The following is a 21,674-nucleotide window of genomic DNA, read 5'->3' on the forward strand; positions in this document are numbered from 1 at the left end:
AAGATATCTCAGAACAAACACCATTTTTCCAAGTACGATGAATGAATTCTTGGGGTTAAGATTTTGTTGAGATTAGATATTTTGAGCTGACCAACTGTCATAAGGACATTTATTGCATTAAATTTTATCAAATACAGATCTTCAGGTTCATGGTCCCAGTAGTTGTATAAGCATCACTAAATAATCTATCTATTTTGCATTTCATTTTTTCCCTAAGGCAAATCCTCTTTAAAACCATGTTAGATAAAATTTTAAAAATCTTTTTAAACTGAAAAAGAACTTATAATTTGTTTTAATGTTCAGGTTGCCTCTGTTTAAAATGTGCCAGCCACTGTGCTAGGCCTTGAGGATACCTAGGCAAAACACACATAGTCCCTGCCTACATGGAGTTTAGAGTACACAGGGGAAGCAGCAAGAAGAATATCATGCCTATATAATCACACATGCCTGTATAATTAAAAACATAGGATGCAGTGGGCACAAGTGGTGGCCATGGAAACACAACTCTCCAACTGCAGGGAGCATACCCGACTGACAGCCCCAGCTGTTGCTCCTCTAGATCCTTCAGGCCACCCCCAGTCAATGGCTCCCATTCCTATCCGAGGCAGAACTTGTCTAACATGCATCTTGGTCTAAGAACACCCCACTGGCATCACTGAAGTGTTCTTAGAGCTGAGTAGAGTCTGAGACTCTTCCTATCCACTCCTTCTTCCCTCCCTTTCTCCTTTCTCAAGGATCAGACATGCATTTGTAGTCTGAAGGCTCTCCCTGTCTATTCTTACCCCTCTTACCCCTGCACTGTATCCTGTGCAGGTGTTTTCCCTCGTAAGTCCCTTGGATATCTCATCCACTTTTGGCATCTGCTTCTCAGAGGACCTGGACTATATACAACATAGAAGAGAGTACAACCTAGTCTGAGGGATCAGCGAAGACATCTTGGAGGGGGAAATAAATGAGATGAGTACAGGTAGAAAGTAATGATGCTAAGAGGAGGCAATAAATATTCCACATACAGAAATTAGCATGTCAAAGATCCTCTGTCACAGGACAAAAGAATAAAGAAGAGAGCTTTACGTTCTTTGCCTAGAATACAAAGCAAGAGAGAGAAGAAGCTGCAGAGGTAAGCAAGGACCAGATATAAAGAAGAGGAGCAAGAAAAGCATCTACTCTGGCTCACCATAGTGAGGCACTGCACAGTGCTGGAGTTAAGAGGCAAAACTCTACATACATAGACTTGGGCCCTACTTAATGCTTTCATAATAATTTATTTACTTATTTAGTTTTAATATCTTAATAAGGAAGGCCAACAAAGAAGAAAGCCACCACTGCATAATTTCTTGGGTCAATGTAGCACTTTTGGTAAAGCTAAAGTTATTCACATTGTATAGGCTAAGCTACTATAACAAAGAGACCCTCAAAATACAATGGTTTAATTGAGATAAATCTGTATTTTTTTCTCACATAATGGTCTAAAGAGAAACAGAGAATCTAGGGCAGGTGGATAGTTCTGCTCTATAGAGTTACCCAAGGATCCATGGTAATGGGTGAGCTCTGCCATCTTTCAAACATGGCTTCCAACGTGGTTGCCCCAGATATTATTATTTCCTCATTTCCTAGTCAATGAGAATAGGGGAAGGGAGAAAGAGCATCCTACCAACCCAAACTTAGACACATGAACAAAGCTGACTGCAAAATAAGCTAGGGAAAGTAGTCTCTAACTGTGCATCCACCTGCCCAAATAAAACTTGGAGGAATGTTCTATCATTAAAAGGATAAAAGGTAAGCAACCAATGGGTCAAAAAAGAAATCACAAGGGAAATTTAAAAATATATTGAGACAAGTGAAAATGAAAATATTATATACCAAAATTTATGACATGCAGTGAAAGTAGTCATAAGAGGAGAGTTGTAGCTGTAAATGTATATATTACAAAAGAATGATCTCACATCAACAACCTAACTTTATAACTCAAAGAACTAGGAAAATAGGAACGAATTAAACACGAAGCTAACAAAAGGAAGGAAAAAAGAACAGAGATAAACAAAATAGAGAGTAGAAAATTTACAGAAAAAAGTCAGTGAAACTGAGTTAGTATTTTGAAAAAAATCAACAAATTTGATAAGCTCTTAGATGAACTAAGAAAAAAAGGTAAGACTCAAAAAACTAGAATTAGAAAGGAACTAGATGTTAGAAGCAATGTCATAGAAATAAAAGGGATTATAAGAATACAATGAACAATTGTATACCAACAGATTGGACAATGTAGAAGAAACATAAGAATTCCTAGAAACACACAACCTATCAAGACTGAATCATGAAGAAATACAAAATCTGAACAGACCCGTAACTAATAAGCAGATTGAATTAGTAATCTAAAACCTCCCAACAAAGAAAAGCCCAGGACCAGATGGCTTCACTGGAGAATTCTGCCAAACATTTGAAAAAGAATAACACCAATCCTCTCCAAACTGTTCCAAAAAAATTGAAGAGCAGTAAACACATCCAAACTTATTTTATGAAGCCAGCTTTACCTTAATACCAAAGCCAGACAAAGATGCTGCAAGAAAACTACTGACCAATATCCCTAAAAAATAATGATGTAAAAACTTCAACAAAATCCTAGCAAACAGAATTCAACAGCATACTAAAAGAATTATATAGGGCAACCAAGTGAGATTTATTTCTGGAATACAAAGATAGTTCAACATGCAAAAATCAATCAATTTACATATTACTACTGTAGTTTATATTACATTAACAGAATAAAGGACAAAAACTACAGAATCAACTCAATCAATGCAGAAAAAGTATATGAAAAGACTAAACACCCTTTTATGATGAAAATACTCAACAAATTAGAAATAAAAAGAAACTACTTCCACATAATTAAGACCATATATGAAAAACCCAAAGCTAATGTAATATTCAACGGTGAAAGACAAAGCATTTCCTCTAAGATCAGGAACAAAACAAGGATCTCAGCTTTTGCCAGTTCTTTTCAACACAGTATTGAAAGTCCAAGCCAGAGCAATTAGGCAAGAAAAAGAATTAAAAGGCATCCAAATTGGAAAGGAGGAAGTAAAACGATCTCTGATCACAGATGACAAATCTCATATGTAGATAAACCTAAAGATTCCACCAAAGAATCTGTTAGAATTAATGAACAATTTCAGCAAGATCATAGGATACAAAATCAATACAAGAAATCAGTTGCATTTCTATACACTTATAATGAACAATTTGAAAAGGAAATTAGGGAAACAATTCCATTTACCATGGCATCAAAAAGAATAAAATATTTAAGAATAAGCTAACCAAGGAGGTGAAATAGTTGTACATTGAGAACTACAAAACATTGCTGAAAAAAATTAAAGAAATAGGCCAAGTTCAGTGGCTCACGCCTGTAATCCCAACACTTTGGGAGGCCAAGGCGGGTGGATCACTTGAGATCAGGATTTCAAGACCAGCCTAGCCAACAGGGTGAAAGCCTGTCTCTACCAAAAACACAAAACTTAGCCAGGCGTGGCGGTGGGCACCTGTTGACCCAGCTACTCAGGAGGCTGAGGCAGGAGAATTGCTTAAACCTGGGAGACAGAGGTTACAGTGAGCCGAGATCATGCCATTGCATTCCAACTTGGGTGACAGAGCAAGACTCCATCTCAAATAAATAAATAAATAAATAAATAAATAAATAAATAAATGGAAAGACATTGTGTTCATGAATTGAAAAACTTAATAGTGTTAGGATGTCCGTGTTACCCAAAATGATCTACAGATTCAAAACAATCCCTACCAAAATCCCAATGGCATTTTTTGAAGAAATAGAAAAATCCATCCTAAAATTCCTGTGGATTCTCAAGGGACCCTGAATAGTCAAAACACTTTTGAAAAAAATGAACAAAGTTGGAAGACTCATAGTTCCTTATTTAAAAACATATTACAAAACTGCAAGAATCAAAGCTATGTGGTACTGGCATAAAGACACACAAATAGACCAATGGGATAGAGTAGAGGTCCCAGAAACAAACCTTCACATGTATGGTCAAATGATCTTCAACAAGGAGCCTAAATCACTCAGTGGGGAAAGGTGTCTTACATGGCAGGAACAGGAGCAAGAGAGAGTTGGGTGGGGTAGGGGGTGCAACACACTTTTAAACAGATCTCTTAAGAACTCACTATTATTTGTATCACATACTGATACAAATACAAATAAGCTAACCAAGGAGGTGAAATAGTTGTACATTGAGAACTACAAAACATTGCTGAAAAAAATTAAAGAAATAGGCCAAGTCTCCCCAGTTTATTTACATACTTGGTCTTTTATTTGTATCAGTATGGACTCATGGATATTTTATTCTTTGGGTTATAATTCAATACTATTTTATTTACTTTCTTGCTTAAACTGTTGCAGCTTTGGCCACTGAGCTCTCTTTCATTAGGCTCCTGTGCTCCTTTGATGCATTCCCATCATTGTGGCCAAAAATAATTTTCAAAATATTAAAAACATAATGATGAAACTTAATAGATATAGAATATGCATCTAAAGATTTATTTAATAAAGAAACCAGAAGGATGATAGAGTTCAAAGGAAAACACAAGAAACTGATGCATATACAGTTTCTAGGTGGAAAATATAATGCCAAAATAAGATTGCTAAATTAGAAACAATGCTGGTTAATGTCATGCACTGCATTAAACCTGTAACTTTTGGGATTAACATCTCTCATGAACAAAATCATTTGCATCTTTTGAGTAAGCAGAGTAACTGCCCCCAAAAGATAGCCATGTCTTGGCCAGATGCAGTGGCTCATGCTTGTGCTTTGTGAGGCTGATGCAGGAGGATCACTGGGGATAGGAGTTCAAGACCAGCCTGGGCAACAAAGAGAGACTCCATCTCTACAAAAAATTTAAAAATTAGCCAGGTGTGGTGATGCATGCCTGTAGTCCCAACTACTCAGGAGGCTGAGGCAGGAGGACTGCTTCAACCCCGGGGTTTGAGGCTGTGGTGAGCAATGATAGCATTACTGCACTCTAGTGTGGGCAACAGACCAAGACTCTATCTCTAAAATAATAATAGTAATAAAGATTTCCATGCCCTAATTCTGGAAACTGCAGATATATCATTTACATGACAAAAGAGGTTTTGTTGCAGATGTGATAAAGTAAAGGATCTTAATATGGGGATATTATTTAGGTGAGCCCAAAGTAATAATAAGAATCCTAATAAGAGAAAGGAGGCAAGAGGGTCAAAGTCAAAAAGAGACTGGAAGATGTTATACTGCAACTTTGAAAATTGAGAAAGGAGCCCAAAGTCAAGGAATATGGGCAGCTCCTAGAAGGTAGAAAACACAAAGGAACCGGTTTTCCCCCTGGAACTTCCAGAAGAAATGCAACCCTGCCAACATCTTGATTTTAGCCCAGTGAAACCCGGCAAGGACTTCTGAGCTGCAGAGCTGTAATGCAATAAATTTGTGCTTGTATTAAAACATTCAACTTGTGATAATTTGTCATGGCAGCAATAGGAAACTAATACAATCTCTACCAGAGAGAAGTCATTGGATCTTATCAGTTTTCTATGAGTTAACTTTTAACACTATAGAATCTGGTCTCTAAGCAATAATTAATCATCAGTCAAACAAAGTTATTATTCCCTAGAGAGCTGGAAAACTGCCGTGTGGGCTTGATGGAACAGAGCTCTAACAGTGTGTTTAACAGTCATCTTTTTGCTGTATTCCCACATTTTGGATAACCTTTCTTAACATGTCTTTGCTGTGTCCATATTTCTCTCAGAAGCATTCACACACTTCCATACCTCTCCTCCCTCTGGAGGGTAGCATTGTTACTGCACACTAAGCCATTATTTGGGGGCCTTTGATAGCTTTGGTCTCTTTACACATGAGGCCTTTGAAAGGGCAATATCTTAAGGATGAGATTTAATGGTCAGGCAATTTACCTTGCCTTTGGAAGGATTCAGGTCATATCTCTGATACTAATGCTACTTTCTGTTAAACATTTCTTAAAAATCCATTGACACCAAAGTTTATACATTAACTGACATTGTTCCTGAAGCTTGAATCTGTAAATGCATATTTCTTGTTTTTTCAACAATATGCAATATGTATAACATACTCCCTTCATTCCACTTTTTCCTCTGTCATGGTTTGCCCAAATACCACCCAGTGTCAGATTGATTTGTTCAGTCCAACAACCTTGTGAAAAAAAGAGCACCAGTCACATAAATAGGCATCATAAAGATTAAGAAAGAATTGAACAGAGAAAAAAAAATTAACTGAAAGTCATGTTAGGATCAGAGATACAACCCAAATCCTTCCAAAGGGAAGGAAAATTGCCTGACCATTAACTCTCATCCTTAAGATATTGACCTTTCAAAGGTCTCATGTATAATAAGTCCAAAACTATCAAAGGCCCCCAAATAATGGATTAATGGACAGTGACAATGCTACCCTCCAGGGACATGCTGTGAAAAGAACCGGGCTTCCTGACTCCAATCTTCTGCTTTCAAATCCACCCTGCATGCCCCACCCAGCCTCTTCTTCAGAAAGCACTTTAACAGCTCACAACATTTTTGAGCCTCCTTACCGCCTTTAACTCAAGTGTGGAACCTCAAATGCCTCTGTTACCTATCTGGTTCCATTCCCGCTGCACATGTTTCGAGAAACCCCTGCTGGCCTAGTGCAGTGGTTTTCATACTTAAGTGTCCATGAACATCACCCGGAGGATTTGCAAAAACAGCTTGCTAGGCTCCATCACAGAGTTTCTGATTCTGTAGAGAGCAAACTCAAAAATCTGCATTTCTAATAAGTCCCCAAGAGATGCTGCTATTGCTGCTGGTTTAGACGTCAAACTTTGAAAACTACAGGAATCTGAGCTCTGGGCTACTCCTTTTTAAAAAAAAAACTCAGAATAGGCCGGGCGCGGTGGCCCAAGCCTGTAATCCCAGCACTTTGGGAGGCCGAGACGGGCGGATCACAAGGTCAGGAGATGGAGACCATCCTGGATAACACGGTGAAACCCCATCTCTACCAAAAAATACAAAAAATTAGCCAGGCGTGGTGGCGGGCGCCTGTAGTCCCAGCTACTCGGGAGGCTGAGGCAGGAGAATGGCATGAACCCGGGAGGCGGAGCTTGCAGTGAGCCAAGATCGCGCCACTGCACTCCAGCCTGGGTGACAGAGTGAGACTCTGTCTCAAAGGAAAAAAAAAAAGAATAGGGAAAAGGCAAGATCATATAGGATTTGGCGCTAGAAATGACAGTATTCTATTTCTACTATCCTTTTCTTAAAGAACTCCATGGTCCACATGGTAGCAGAGAATATGACACCTGGTGTTATCTCCCCTTCCACCCCTTGGGCCACAGCTGGCTGGAGCAAAAATTGACCCCTGACCAAGTTAGACCAACCCCACATGTTTGGAACAAGGATTTTGAAGGTGTCAGAGTTAGCTGTGGGGAGCTATATAATGTTTAGGACTGAGCCCTGTGCAAGCCAAGGAAGGTGGGCTGGAGAGACAAGGAGGGAAACAAGATCAGCCCCCTGCAGATCTAGAGCAGTTCCTGATAAGGTTCTGGTTCCTCTGAGACCTGGATGGACTCTTTGCAAAGAGTGCTGGTAGATTCTTCTGGGGGCAGTGGTTCTCAAATACACACGTGCAGAGGCAACATCCAGGCAGCTTGTTTCTGTGTTGACATCTCAGATTCCCCTCTAAAGAATATGGTGAGAAGGTGTGGGCACGGCACAGGAATGGGGATGTTTAACAAGCACCCCAGTGATCTTGATGGAAGTCTGTGGGTTATATTCTGAGAAACACTATCCTCCATGTGTTTGTTTGTTTTTAACTTCAGCCCCTTTGAGTGGGTGTCTTGTTCTTAGAATCAAAAAGTACTAATTAAGGCAGTGCATATTACCAAGGTTTGGGAAGAAAAGGCAAGCCATTAGACAAAGCGATATGTGGGTCCTCATGGATGAGTGAGAATTAGCCAGGCGGAATATGAATATGCGTATGGCTAGGGAGGGCAGGGGAAAGGTAGGTTGTGCAAAGGACCTCGGTCAAGAGGGAGTCTGGTATATCTAAGGATCCAAAATTCAGTATGAATAGAGCAGCAGTGTCTGTGTGTGTGTGGCGGGGGCTGGTAGGTGGGTAGAGAGAGAACACTGACCAACAATCAGGAATCCCCCTGTTGGAAAGCAGTCATCCTCTTACTTCTTCCCATGGGCAATACTCTATTCCTCCTCATGCCTCAGGGATCCTGCTGGCTTTTTGGCTGCTGTCTTCCATTTTCTCTACCTAGACCCTTTCCCTCTCTGGCTAGCTTCCCTAACATTTCTAGAATCAAAACCCTACATTTTAATTTTTTTATTTCCATAGGTTTTCAGGGGGAATAGTTGGTATTTGGTTACAGGAGTAAGTTATTTAGGCGTATTTGTGGGATTTTTGGTGCACCCATCACCCGAGAAGTGTACACTGAACCCAATTTGTAGTCTTTTATCCCTCACTCCCTCCCACTCTCCCCTGAGTTATCAAAGTCTACTGTATAATTCTTATGCCTTTGCATCCTCATAGCTTAGCTCCCACTTATGAGTGAGAATATATGATGTTTGGTTTTCCATACCTGAGTTACTTCACTTAGAATAATAGTCTCCAATTTTGTCCAGGTTGCTGAGAATGCCATTAATTCATTCCTTTCTATGGCTGAGTAGTATTCCATCACACATATATATATATATCACAGTTTCTTTATCCACTCATTGATTGATGGGCATTTGGGCTGGTTCCATATTTTTGCAATTGTGAATTGAAAACCCCACATCTTTAAAGAGTACTTCATGCTAAAGCCTACTGTAAAAGAAATTTGGGGTGTATACCAGATACCTCTTGGGCTGCGCCCTGCAACCTCTCTTCTGGGCTGCTCCCTGTCTCAGCTACACCACAGGTCTCTCTCTGTCCTGGGGCTTGGCATGGGATGGCTGCTGGGAGCCACTTAGTGTGAGGGAGCTAACACCCAAGAAGAAACCCTTGGCCCAAAGGGGACAAGAGCCCATGGAAAAATATTATTTTTTTCTTCCTGGTGTGTAGAAAATTCTAAGGTGCATTTTACATAGCATCTCAGAGCACCCTCAGTGGGACTGAGGTCTGGTGGCCACTTTCCAATCCTTGCTCCTGCTCCTTGAGATTTCTTCCCAGAATAAACCATAGGCACCCAAGCTCTTAGACAAGCCGACATCAATAATGACCAAAGGGAAGGATTAAGGTCATCAGAATATTAGAAAGGCTTATCTATCTACTCTGGTCTACCTGAAAATGCATATGGGCTTGTTCAGGTCTCTAGTACTCTAAATTTTTCACTTTGTTCTAAATATTCCCATGAGAATAACCTTAGTTCTGTCTGGAGTGAGTCTGGATTTTATTCTGGGAATTAGCACTTCCAATCCTATCTGGATCGGATGGGGAGATTCTCTGTGTATAGCCTGATGGAGTCAGTACTGGTTTCTGTTCCTCTTACCTAATCCTCTCAGGGACAGTGAGGGGGGGACCCCAGATGGTCCCCCACCCTGCATCAGGGCTGCTCTCCCTCCCACACCCACTATGGGGGTCTGGCCGGGCCCTACGACTAAGGAAGGCACTTTGACTTCTACCTCTGAGGAAGTCTTCAGTGAGTCTCACAACAAAATTAACTTCTTGGCAGTCTCTTCTATTGGTCTTCGTGTTAGTTTCTCTGGCCCTCAGAAGTCCTGGCCTCTCTCCTCAGTCTGTATCTCTCTTTCTTAACTGGTTTTTCCCCAAGCTTGTTTTTCCTAGATCAAGCCACCTTCATCGCTTGACTGAAGCATAGTTGCAGCTTCCTAGCTAACTTACTGATTGCATTAATCATTTCCTAACCTAGTAAATATCCCAAGTGACTTTTATTTTAAAGTGTGAGTCAGATCATGTCCCTCTCTGCTTAAGAAACTCCATTAACTTCCCATTGTACTTAGAATAAAATACAAATGCTCAACCATGGCCTACAAGGCCATCTTTGATTTAATCGTGCCTCACCACTCCCTCCCCTACTCACTATGTTCCAGCCACACAGGCCCATTCTCTATTCATAAAACCTACCAAGCATGTTCCTACCTCTTGGCCTCTGCACTCACCATACCCTCTTCCTAGGAATAACCACCCCCCAGACATTCCCATGGCGGGGTCCTTCTCAGCTTTCTGGCTCAGCTGAAATGTCGTTCCAAAGACAGACTTTCCACAGTAGCTAATCCAAAGTAACATTCCCTCCCCAAGTTGCACCCTCTCGCTCAATCACCTGTTTTTTATGGTCCTCATGGTCCCACACAATTCATGTTACATAGTAGACACTTACTGTTTCCTGAATGAATAAATCAATGAATGAACCCTCTAGCAAGTTGTGAAGGCCACACACATTTACGGGTGCTTTAACTACTTTGCTTTTTATTCTAAGACGTGTTCTGACTCAGATTCTTTGGATATGGTAAGGCCTTAGGGTCAAAGACTGCTATTTTAGACATCTATCCATATACTACTCAGTAAGTCATGCTAATGTCCCTAAAACCACCTCCCATATCTCAGTGGGCTAGCACATCAAAGGTTGCTTTCTCATCGTTTCCAGATCTGATGCAGGTCAGCTTGAGGGAGGAGAGGAATTCTGTCGTAAAGTTTTTTTCTAGTGAGTCAGCCAAGCCCGGGGGGTCTTAGAATCAGGCCCTAGATCTTCTCTATCCAGAAAGCAGATGAGGGCAAAAAATGTCAGGGAAGTAGTGAGCTATCATGGGCAAGCAGTTATTATGGGCAAGGCATAGACAAAACATTTAACACTTCTATCCACATTCCATTGGTCAGAACGCAGCCTCCTCCTCCTCCATACTCCAGCAAGAGAGGCTGAACAATGTAATCTGTGTGCCACCCAGGAAGCAAAGAAGTGGAGTTTGGTGAGTATTGGGCATGTGATAGCCTATTCCATCAGGCTTCAGATGACATTATTCGTCATCTGAAACTGGGGTCCGTCTTGCCAGTCAAGCATGCATTTCCAAGCTAAAGCACCACTGGAGGCTGCTGCTGTTGGAAGGATGTAAGCATGCAATGGATGCAAAAATAGTCCCTTCTCTCCACCTCCTGCATCCCCATCTCCAGCCAATACCTCCCGTGACAGAACCTAATCTGAAGCCAGCTAATAAGGGAGCCTGGCAAATGTAGCTTACAGACTTTGACTCTGGATCACAGTCCAGCACATAGCAAGGTGGGCCTGGAGATGAGAATCAATAGCTAAATAACCAGCAGAGCGTTGAGCTTATTAATTCAACAGAGATAATCAAAAGGCTTCAAACCCTAGGTTACTACATAGGTTATTTTTCTAAGGCCTTTTCTAAAGATTCCTACTCTGAGGGAATAATTTTCAGGAATCCATTCACATACTCAGAAAAGCAAAATACAGGAAAGTGCATTTAAAAGAAAATTTTCTGACCACCTGGAGAGGCCATATAATAACAAGTGAAAAAAAAACAATTAGAGAAAAATTAAGCACCAAAATATTCACTCCTATGTGCAATGGATAGAATGATCATATCGTATGATTATTCTGCTGGGATGCTGGACTCTATGCATTTGAAAAAGGATGAAGAAATTAATCCATCCTCATAAGAGGATGACAGAAGTGGCTAAGTAGTCCTTTAGCACAGGGCTTTAAGCCTTGAAAGCTATTGGAAAGCTCAATGTAAAATAAGGTTAAGGCCCATTCACACGCACAAAGCTGAAATGGCGGGGAAGGCTGGTGGTAGAGGAGGAGCTTAGGGCAGCACTCAGGTATATTGGTGTGGGGTACCACACCAATAGAAGACCCTCCCTCTTTTATTTTGACATCATGAGCCCATGCGTCTGGTTTCAAAGTATCAAATTGGTTGCTGAAGCTCATCTGGTTTCAAAGTAGCGAATTCGTTGCTGAAGCTCCAGTCATGGTATCTGTGTTCTAGACAGCAGAAAGAAGAAATGGAAAGGCAAAAGACTATGCCTCCCACCTGAGTCAGCTCCCAACAACAGCCCTTCCTGGAAGTGCCACAGAGACAGATTTAATATTGTGAGAGGACGGAAAATGTGATTTTTAAACAGAGCACACTACCACCCTAACAAAGATTGGGGTTCTGTTACCAAGAATGGGAGAAATGGATGTCAGGCAGGCAACTAGCAGTTGGCCACAAACACTAAGGATGTGGCTTCCCAGGTGAGCCAGGAAAAAGTGCTAACAATGAAGACATTCAATTCTCCCCTGAGCAGCTGGTTCCCTTACCTTCACTTGCCACCTTTACCACCCTACCCAGGGAGTCCCTCTGTGAGGGATTAGAAGGCACCAGCCAGCAGAGACTGTCCACTTGATCATCAGACATATCCTTTGTTCCAACTAACTGGATTGCATCCTTTATCTAAGATAAGCAAATGCTCACCACCATCGTTGGTATGTATAGGAAGGAATATATGCTCATTTACCATAGATGACCCCACCTTTCCAGAATATAGCAAAACCAATTCTAGGCCTCAGAGATAACAAATGTAAAGTTTCTAATCCTGCCTGACTTGGTCAGCAACAGCTCAGTATTCTGAATAATTAATAATGATACAAATAACAGTAACAGCCATCTCTCATTGATTGTTGACCATGTGCCAATCACTGTGCTGAGCATCTTATCCTAGAGGCCCACTTGGGAGTATTAAATGTGGAAATGTATCAGTCTCAGAAGAGGTTTAGATTTGTTTTTTATTCAATGTCACCCAGTTGTTAAGTCACAGAGTCAGGATTTAATCCAAATCTTCCTGACTCCAATCTCCAACGATCTTTCAGTTAACTCCAAATTAACTGAGGCTGTCATGTGTTGAGCCTTTGTATCAGTTAGAATGTAGATGCTTGGTTTTAATGAAGACCAAAGGAGAGTGGTTTAGATTAGTACTGATTCAAGTCCAAGTAGTAAACAGTCTGGCAGCAGTTGGGGGCTGGGTAGTGCAGCCCTGCTCCACACAAAGGTGGGGGAACCCATACCCTTCCATATTGATGCTCTGCCATCCTATGGTTGAAGATGGCTCTCCACACCTCCTTGTTCCAGCTCAAGGGAAGGAAGGAAGAACAAGTAGAAAGTGTTTCCTCTAAATAGGATTAACTCAGAAGTGACACTTCCTCTCACAGTCCTTTAGGCAGAGCTTGGTCACATGGCCACACCAGTGACAAAGAAGTCTGGGAACTGTAGCCCCTAACTTGACAGCCACATGCTCAGACAAAACTAAAAGGTGGGTACTATTTCTAAAAGGAGGCGAAGAAATGGATTTTGGGGACAAAAAGCAGTCTCTGCCACACTTGTAGATTGCATCATAGGAAGAGAGACTGGACTCTGGTTCACAGGAAGAGCTGGGCACTGCCCAACCAAGACCACACAAAATGGGGAACTCTGCTAATGGAGAGCGGGCAGAATGGAAGTGGGACAGCCCAAAACTGTAGCTGGGACGCTGGTCGGTAATTATACACCAGAAGAAACAGTGACCGTAAGAGCTGAAAGGAAAACAAGCTGTTATTGTTGTAAAAAAAAAATAAAACAAAAGTTCTTGCTAATCATGCCACCCAAGTTATACATTTATCCTCCTGGCTCTTGGCCATGATGGAGCTCACAGTCTTTTTTCAGACTCCCCTTTCTCAGAGCACATGGGGTGGGTAGATGTTGGTTTTTTGGACAGGGGAAGGAGGTGGGCTGGGTCTTTTTGATGAAAATACCCACTCTGGCTCCTCCTGGACCCAGATCCCAAGGTGGTAGATGTTTTGATGGTACCTCAGAGGGATGGAGCCACTGTTGAAAAGCACTGCAGGAAAGAAGCCAAAGTGGTGGGCTGGGCAGGCCTGGCATTATCAGAAGTTCATAATCAACACATGCAGATCCATTTTATGTAGGCTTTGAGGATTCACAAAGGCCCAGGCTAAGCCCTCAAAAGTCTTCTTGCTGTTATTTGCACACTCATAGTAGATTCTTTATCAGTGGTAGCCTGAAGCCTGCCACTGTACATATTGTCTCTAATCTTTTTTTTCCTTTTCCTTTTGAGACCGAGCCTCATTCTTTCACCCAGTCTGGAGTGCAGTGGCACAATCATGACTCACTGCAGCCTCAACCTCCCTGGGCTCTGGTGATCCTCCCACGTCAGCCTCCTGAGTATCTGGGACTACAGATGTGTGCCACCGTGCCTGGCTAAGTTTTGTGTTTTTTTTGTAAAGATGGGGTTTTGCCATGTTGCCCAGGCTAGTGTCAAACTTCTAGGCTCAAGCGATCTGCCTGCGTTGGCCTCTCAAAGTCCTGGGATTACAGGTGTGAGCCACCATGCCCGGTCTGTCTCTAATTCTTAAAACCACCATAGCAGGTGCTTGTGGCCTCCCTCCCACTCCCTTGTCCTTACCATTTCAGAGCACAGTGGCTTGCTTCCAAATGCCAGCATATGAATTTCTCTGCTGAGGACTTTCTTGTGCTGCTAGAGTCCTACTTTGCCAAGCACAGGATACAACATATGCACCTACAAATTATTATAACACTCCACCTCGCAGAAGTAGCCCTCAGTTAACTGCTCTCAGGAACTGGTGTATAAATACCTCGGCTCCCTCAGATTTTCCCTCAGATGGGAAAATTCGGAAGTACATGCACTCCACTGGTTCCCAGAGCCTCCCCAGTGGGAACAAGCTCTAATAGCCTACAGTGGTAATTGAATTGATAACATACTTTTTCAGGGGCTGCCTTCCATTCCCTGTGTCATTTCCTGACTGCCCAACTGATGTTTCCAGGACTTCCTAAATAAACCACTTGTAGTCTATCTCAGGATCTGCTTCTGGGCGATCTTAAATAAGACACCCTGTGAAATAAGTTATGATCCCCATGAGGGTAACAGGCTGGCACCATAAAAAGCGCACTGGCTCTGGAGTCAGAATGACCCAGATTTGAATTCCAGTTTCATCCCTTACTAGCTGTGTGGGGCTGAGAAAATTGTTAGGCTCTGGTGTCTCCATTTTCTGATCTGTTAAATGAAGCCAATTATACTCACCTTGCAGAACCGGACAGCTTTCAATAAAACGATTCCTCTGATTTCCCTAACACTGTCCCCAGAACATAACAGGCACTCAACAAGAGTTAGTTTTCTTCCCTCCTGTCTCCATTTTACAAACAAGGAAACTGAAACTCAGGAAGGTTTCCTGACCTGCACAAGGTTAAAAAGTTGGTTAAGTGACAGATCTTGGATTCAAACACAAATATCCTCATTCCAAATCTACTTAAAACTTTTCCACTGCGCCTCCCATATCCACTTCAGGGCCTAAATTTCCTGACCTGATACACAAAATCATTTTAAACTTCAAATTCCCAGGTCTTTCTTTCCTATTGTGCTCTGCAGATACCACATCTGGCTTCTGATCCTCAGAGATTCCCACATTCTGGTGCCATTCACACCCTTTGCTATTTGTGCCCTCCATCCTGGGGCATGGCTCGCTCTCTCTCCCACATTCATCTGTTACACACACTTTTAATTTGGGGGTAAAGATTTTCACAAGTTCATCTCTGGGTAAAATACAACATCACTGAAAATAGATGAAAATGCAGGAAAAAAGGATTACAGGTAACTCAGGGACAAATAAATGTACATTTGAATGCTTTACTCTTAGACAAAGGTGAGGAGTCCTTTCCTGGTTCCCCTTTGAAGAGAACACCCAGAACCCTTCTGGGGTGGAGTGCAAATGTGCCAAGCACCTGCTGCTTCTTGGTGAGTGAGTGGAGGTCCCAAAAAGGAAGAAATACCCAATGTTTCCAAATTAACTCCCCCAACAAATAGTGCTGTTACCCAGCAGCCCAGCCAAAAGCAAAGCAGAGGCAAAGAAAAAGGAAAACCAAAGTCATTCTGTTCAACTTACTCAGATTTTTGCAATTATAAATCTAGAAAAAAGCTATTTTTATTTCCCACTTTACATTTGGGCTAATTTGTAAAATACAATACTATTTGGAAATATGTTTATATTGCAGGAACATAATCTTTCAGGGGTTGAACTTTGAAAGGTCCTGTGTGTGACCTCACCTACAGTACAGTGACCAACCTGTCGTGGTTTTAGTACTAAAAGTCTCTTGTCCCAGAAAATTTCTTAGTCCTGGGTAAACAGAAATGGTTGGTCACCCAATTAGAATACAAATTTGATTCTCAAGTCTGCTCTTTAAAATATAAATCTCCTTAGGCAGGTCAAAACAATTTACCAGTGGTAATTTAGGGTTCTGATAGCTTCTCACAAAATATCCCACAAAAATGGTCCCCAATTTAAAAATCCATGAGGATCTCCTATTAAAGGAATCACAAATGCAGACACTGATAGAGACAAGATTTCAATAAGTGAAGAAAGCAATTTGCATAAAATCTTCCAGTCTACTCTTTACTTATACAAGGAAATAGAATCTCATTCTTCCAGAAACCCACAGCCCATTTAGTCCATTACCTTCCCTCCTTTGCTAGACATGGGATGGACAAATATCTCTCTACCCGAGAAAAACTGCTCAAGTGTGATTTTTAAAAAAGGGCAATTCTCATTGGGACTCAATGACAAGGACTATGAGGACTACGGGTTTCCTTCCCTCTCTTTCTTTCTTTCTCTCTCTTTCTCTCTTCCTTCCTTCCTCCCTCCCTCTCCCTCCTTTCCTTCCTTCCTTCCTCTTTCCTTCTCTCTCTCTCTCTTTTTCTTTCCTTTTCCTTTCTCTCTCTCCTTCTTTTTTTTCTTTTTTTGAGACAATCTCACTCTGTCGCCCAGGCTGGAGTGCAGTGGTGCAGTCCTGGCTTACTGCAGCCTTGACTTTGTGGGCTCTGGTGATCCTCCTGCCTCAGCCTCCTGAGTAGCTGCATCTACAGGCCCATGCCACCACGCTTGATTAATTTTTTATATATTTTTTAGTAGAGATGGGGTTTTGTCATGTTGCTCAGGCTGCTCTCAAATTCTTGGGATCAAGAAATCCACCTGCCTTGGCTTCCCAAAGTGCTGGGATTGTAGGAGCCACCACAACCAGCCTATGGTTTTCTTAGTCTGGATTCCTCCAGAAGCCAACCCCAGATAAGGATTCAAGTGTAAGGTATTTATCTGAGAGGTCATCCCAGGAAACAATAGTAGGACAGTGCATAAGTGAGACAAGAAAGATAAGGCCACACATATACACAAAAAGGACTAGCCTATTAAGTCACCTATCACCATGGGTGAGTGGAGCTTAACCCCATGAGGAAACTCTGGGAAAAGGTGTACAATATACACCCCTTAGTTTCACTGGATGGGCAAGGGAGCTGGAGTATCCACAGGCCAAACCCTGTTCATTGTTGGAGGGAATGGATGTTAATTCCCCTGCATTTCCAGCCCACCACTTCCACAGCCAGAGAAAGTCCTCAGACAAACCAACGCAGGTGCTGGCAGCGGGAAGTGAAGCTGGCATGCACGACCATGGCCAGGGCAAAGATGTAGGGTTGGCCACCGGCAACACCAGCAGCATCTGCTACAGCAGTCAACGCAGAACCCATGAGCCACCATAGCTCTGTGCTAGTCAGTTGCTGCCATGTGGGAATGCAGCCAGTATTGCTAGAGCTTCTGAATTTTTAAAAGAAACCAGGGATCCAGATTGTTTTGTGGAATTTCCTGATTCATACTTGCTATTGATTGATTCAAATATTTTAAAAACAGTCTAGGGAATAACCAAGCATGTCTATAGGCAGAATGTAGCCTATGGGCTGTCAGTTTGCATCCACTACTCTAGTTTAACCTCCTTATTTTACAGATAAGGAGACCAAGGCCCTAGAGGACAGAGATTTGACTCAGGGGATGCTGCAGATTACCACTTGTCTGGGTTCTGCAACCAGTTCCCTTAATTCCCAGCCCAGAGTTCTTCCTAACCCACTGTGCTGCCCACACTGCCCACTCTCTCCTCTCCACACCCATCCTCAAAGGGCAGGAGCCTTATCCCTGCCCTCCACTGCACTCAGAGCAAAGGAAGTTTCCCTTTCTTCCATCAAAGCACTAAATATTTTGTCTCATTAGAAACGTATTCCTTACTATTCTTAATTTCACAGAAGTTAGACAGTGCTTATTTTGTCCTGGGCACCCTTCTAAGTACTTTACAAATAATTACTTTCATTCTCAAAGCAACCCTATGAAGTAAGGATTATTATTTTCCCAGTCTTAAAGATGGACAACTGAAATGCAGAGAGGTTAAGATACTTGCCTGAGTTGAAGTAGTGATGGAATTAGGAGACAAATTTTGGCAGCTATCTCCAGAGCCACAGATTGACAACCACTACTCGACACTGACTCTCAATCACCTACCTATTTAGACTCTTATAATACCCTGATTGGACCTTTTTTTCTATGATAACAGGAATTGGCAAAGGACGGGCTCATGGGCCAACATCTACCCCCTGCTTGCTTTTGTAATAACAAGTATACCAGAATACAGTCACATCCATTAATTTATGTATCGTCTGCAGCCATTCTTGCCCTACAAAGGCAGAATTGAGGAGTTGCAATACAGCCATAGGGCCCACGAAGCCTATTTTATTTAGTGCTATAGCTTGGATAAGGGTTGTTTGTCCCTACCAAATCTCATGTTGAAATTTAATCCCCGATGTTGGAGGTGGGTCTTAATGGGTAGTGTTTATGTCACGGGGATGGATCCCTCATGACTAGATTAATGCCTTCACTCAAAGGTGAGTGAGTTCTCACTCTGTTAGTTTTCACAAGAGCTAGTTATTAAAGAGTCTGGCATGCCCCAACCGTCACCTCTTCCCTCCTCTCTCATCATGTAATCTCTGCACACACCAGCTCCCATTCCCTTCTACAATGAGTGGAAGCAGCCTGACCAGATGCAGCCTTATCTTGGACTTTCCAGCCATCAGAATCATGAGTCAAATAAAACTTTTTTTTTTTAAATAAATTACCCTGCCTCAGGTATACCTTTACAGCAACACAAAATGAACTAAGACATTTAGTATCTGGCCCTCCACAGAAAAGGTCTGCCAACTTCTGCATTACAGAATTGCCAAGCTTTCCTCTGACTGCAAGTTTCTTGATTATGCTGCTTAATCATGATGCAGAAAATCCTATAATCCCTCCCAAAGCCTTAGCATACACAATGATGAATTCACAGGTTAGACTTCTAGAAACTGCAAATATGCAGATGTCTGGGAACCCAGAAATCAGCAAAAATACCCTCAGAACTCCACTTAAGGAAAAATGTAACAGTAAGTTCCACGAAATAGGCACAGACTTAATCTTGGGCCCTTACCTGGGCAAAGGCTTTTAAAGCAACAGGACAGACAGAAATACCCAAAGAGGGGTAGAGAGGAGAAATAGAAGAAGTAGCTTTTACAACAACTGGCAATAGGCATCTTGCAGTTAGAGAGACATGGGTTCAAATCTCAACTCTACCACTTACGACTTATCTCTTAAACTTCAATTTTTACCTGTAAAGTAGGAGGAATAATAATGATCATTTCTTGGAGTGGGGTGGACAGTTTAGCCAAGATTATAATGTATATGAGTTCTTGGCATCCTACCTGGGATTTGGCAACTGCTCTATTATTAGTAATAAGGGTAACTCTAAAAGAACATGGATCTGTGACTATTTACACAGAGGCGCTCAATCCCACACAATTCAACTGTCAAATAATAACAGGATTACAGCACAGAACAAAAAGCAATCTTTATCATGATAACCCCAAGTCAGGAAAAGATGTAGCCACATTATATGCACCAAGCAAAAAAAAAGTAAAGAAGCATGTGCCATGTTTTCATCAAAGAAAGTTTAAGCAAAAAATAATGTGTGTACAAAGAGGTAAGCTTCAATCACCTGGAAAAATCACTTAAGTGAAACAAATTACTTATTCCTTGACAACACTATACAAATGAAACTGTACATGCAGTAGAAAAAAATGTTTGGATTGTAGGCTCTGCAAGAAGACAAAGTTACATTTCCCACTCATCATTTAGTGAAAGCATCTATGGAATAGCATGAAGCCTTGCTGACAAACTGCCAATTTTTAAATACCCTTTATCAGCATCATTTTCATAGATTTTCTCTGAGATCCAGAAAAGATCAAAGATCAGTTTCCAGGATGCTTTTCCAAGTGTAATCAAGTTCAGTGCTAGAAAGTACAATGAGAACCACTCATGATCTGAACTGTTTAAAGCAGCTGAATCATTGCAAAAACAATTTCTTCCTCTTAATGTGTTTGAATCAAACTTTTGACCTCTAGTAAACTGGATGCCCCATTCTTTCAGGCAGTAAAAGAGCAGCTAGACTGGGAACCTGGAGGTATATAAAACACTACACTACTTTTTTTTCCTCTTAAAAATACAAATTGAATTACTTTAACACAGTTGGAGCAAATAACCATGATATGTCCTCAATTTAAGTCTTACAGCCCAACTGGGATGGCATTCTGTGTTCCCAGTCTAGGGGCACATGGTTTTCATTAGTTTGTCAGGATTCTGCATTTCAGTTTGCACATTTAAATAAATGCAATTAGTTCATTTGTGATGGCCCCACATACCCTTATCTTTTCTGATTTATTGAATAAGCCACACTCTCTTAATGTTTTGAGATTTGTCTAAATACTAAAAGGTTATTTGATATGACAAGTTACACCAAATACCACTTTTACTGCATGGCAAATAATTATACTGAAACTATCCACTGATACACCACTGCTTAGGAAGCCTTTTAAGTGCATCTATCTGACATTTTTAAAAAAATTAAAGTGAGACTAGTCCAGCCAACACAGACAAAGTGCAGGGTACACACTTCTGGTTGTTCATAGCATAAAATGTTTAGAGGTGGAAGGACGTCAAGTGTCAATACCCATTTGACAAATCCAGAGAGCTAATGAGCATGTTTCTGGTCAGTCTGCTGCCAAGGTGGGATCAGAACTTGGCCTTCCTGGTTCTTGATTCAGTGCCAACTCCAGTTCCCCTCTCTCCCCAGCCCCTCCTTTATCTGGCAGAACTCGGGTTGAGTATTAAACTTGGATGAAGCAGGGCCAAAGCTGGCCGTGCATGCTTTGTGCCTGTCCCGCATTCTGGTCACATATGAGCCTTCTGCTCTTTTGCAAAGACTGAATTGATGGGATGGGCTCAGTCAGGTGCAACAAGGGAAGCCTGACAATAATCCTCAGCCACATCCATTGCTGGGTCCCCCACCGACACTGTCGGCTGTTATAAGCACCAGCTGGAAGATGGATGCTGGTATTTCCAGAAAGACCTTTTGAATCAGGAGGGGCTGTGACAGGCCCCATGCTGTGGCAAGAGCATAATTATTTCCAATAACTGTCTGTCTAGGCTACTTAGTGATTTCCAAAGCCAAGCTCCTCCTCACTGTGACAACACATTCAGTGTTTATCTGGGGGAGTTCTGCACTTACTTCTTATGGAACATCACAATGCCGAAAATTCCATTCTGGTAATAGTTTAGTCAGCAAGGCAGAAAGGAATGACATCTTTTATAAATAATGATTAAGGACAACCTATATGATAACTTTGGATACTTGTTCAGGATCTGTTGTAGGGGGCAATAGTTTCATTTGGAACAATATGAACCATTAGAATCTTCCGTGAGGCAGGCTCTTGGGAGAAAAA

The 21,674-nt window shown here is 41.7% G+C and overlaps 1 pseudogene; it reads right to left on the reverse strand.

Moving 5' to 3' along the window:
• Nucleotides 1-21,674, reverse strand: part of LOC104657844 — a 54,855-nt pseudogene that overhangs the window by 32,678 nt on the left and 503 nt on the right.

The sequence above is a fragment of the Rhinopithecus roxellana genome, chromosome 1 (assembly GCF_007565055.1).
Source record: "Rhinopithecus roxellana isolate Shanxi Qingling chromosome 1, ASM756505v1, whole genome shotgun sequence".
NCBI lineage: Eukaryota > Metazoa > Chordata > Mammalia > Primates > Cercopithecidae > Rhinopithecus > Rhinopithecus roxellana.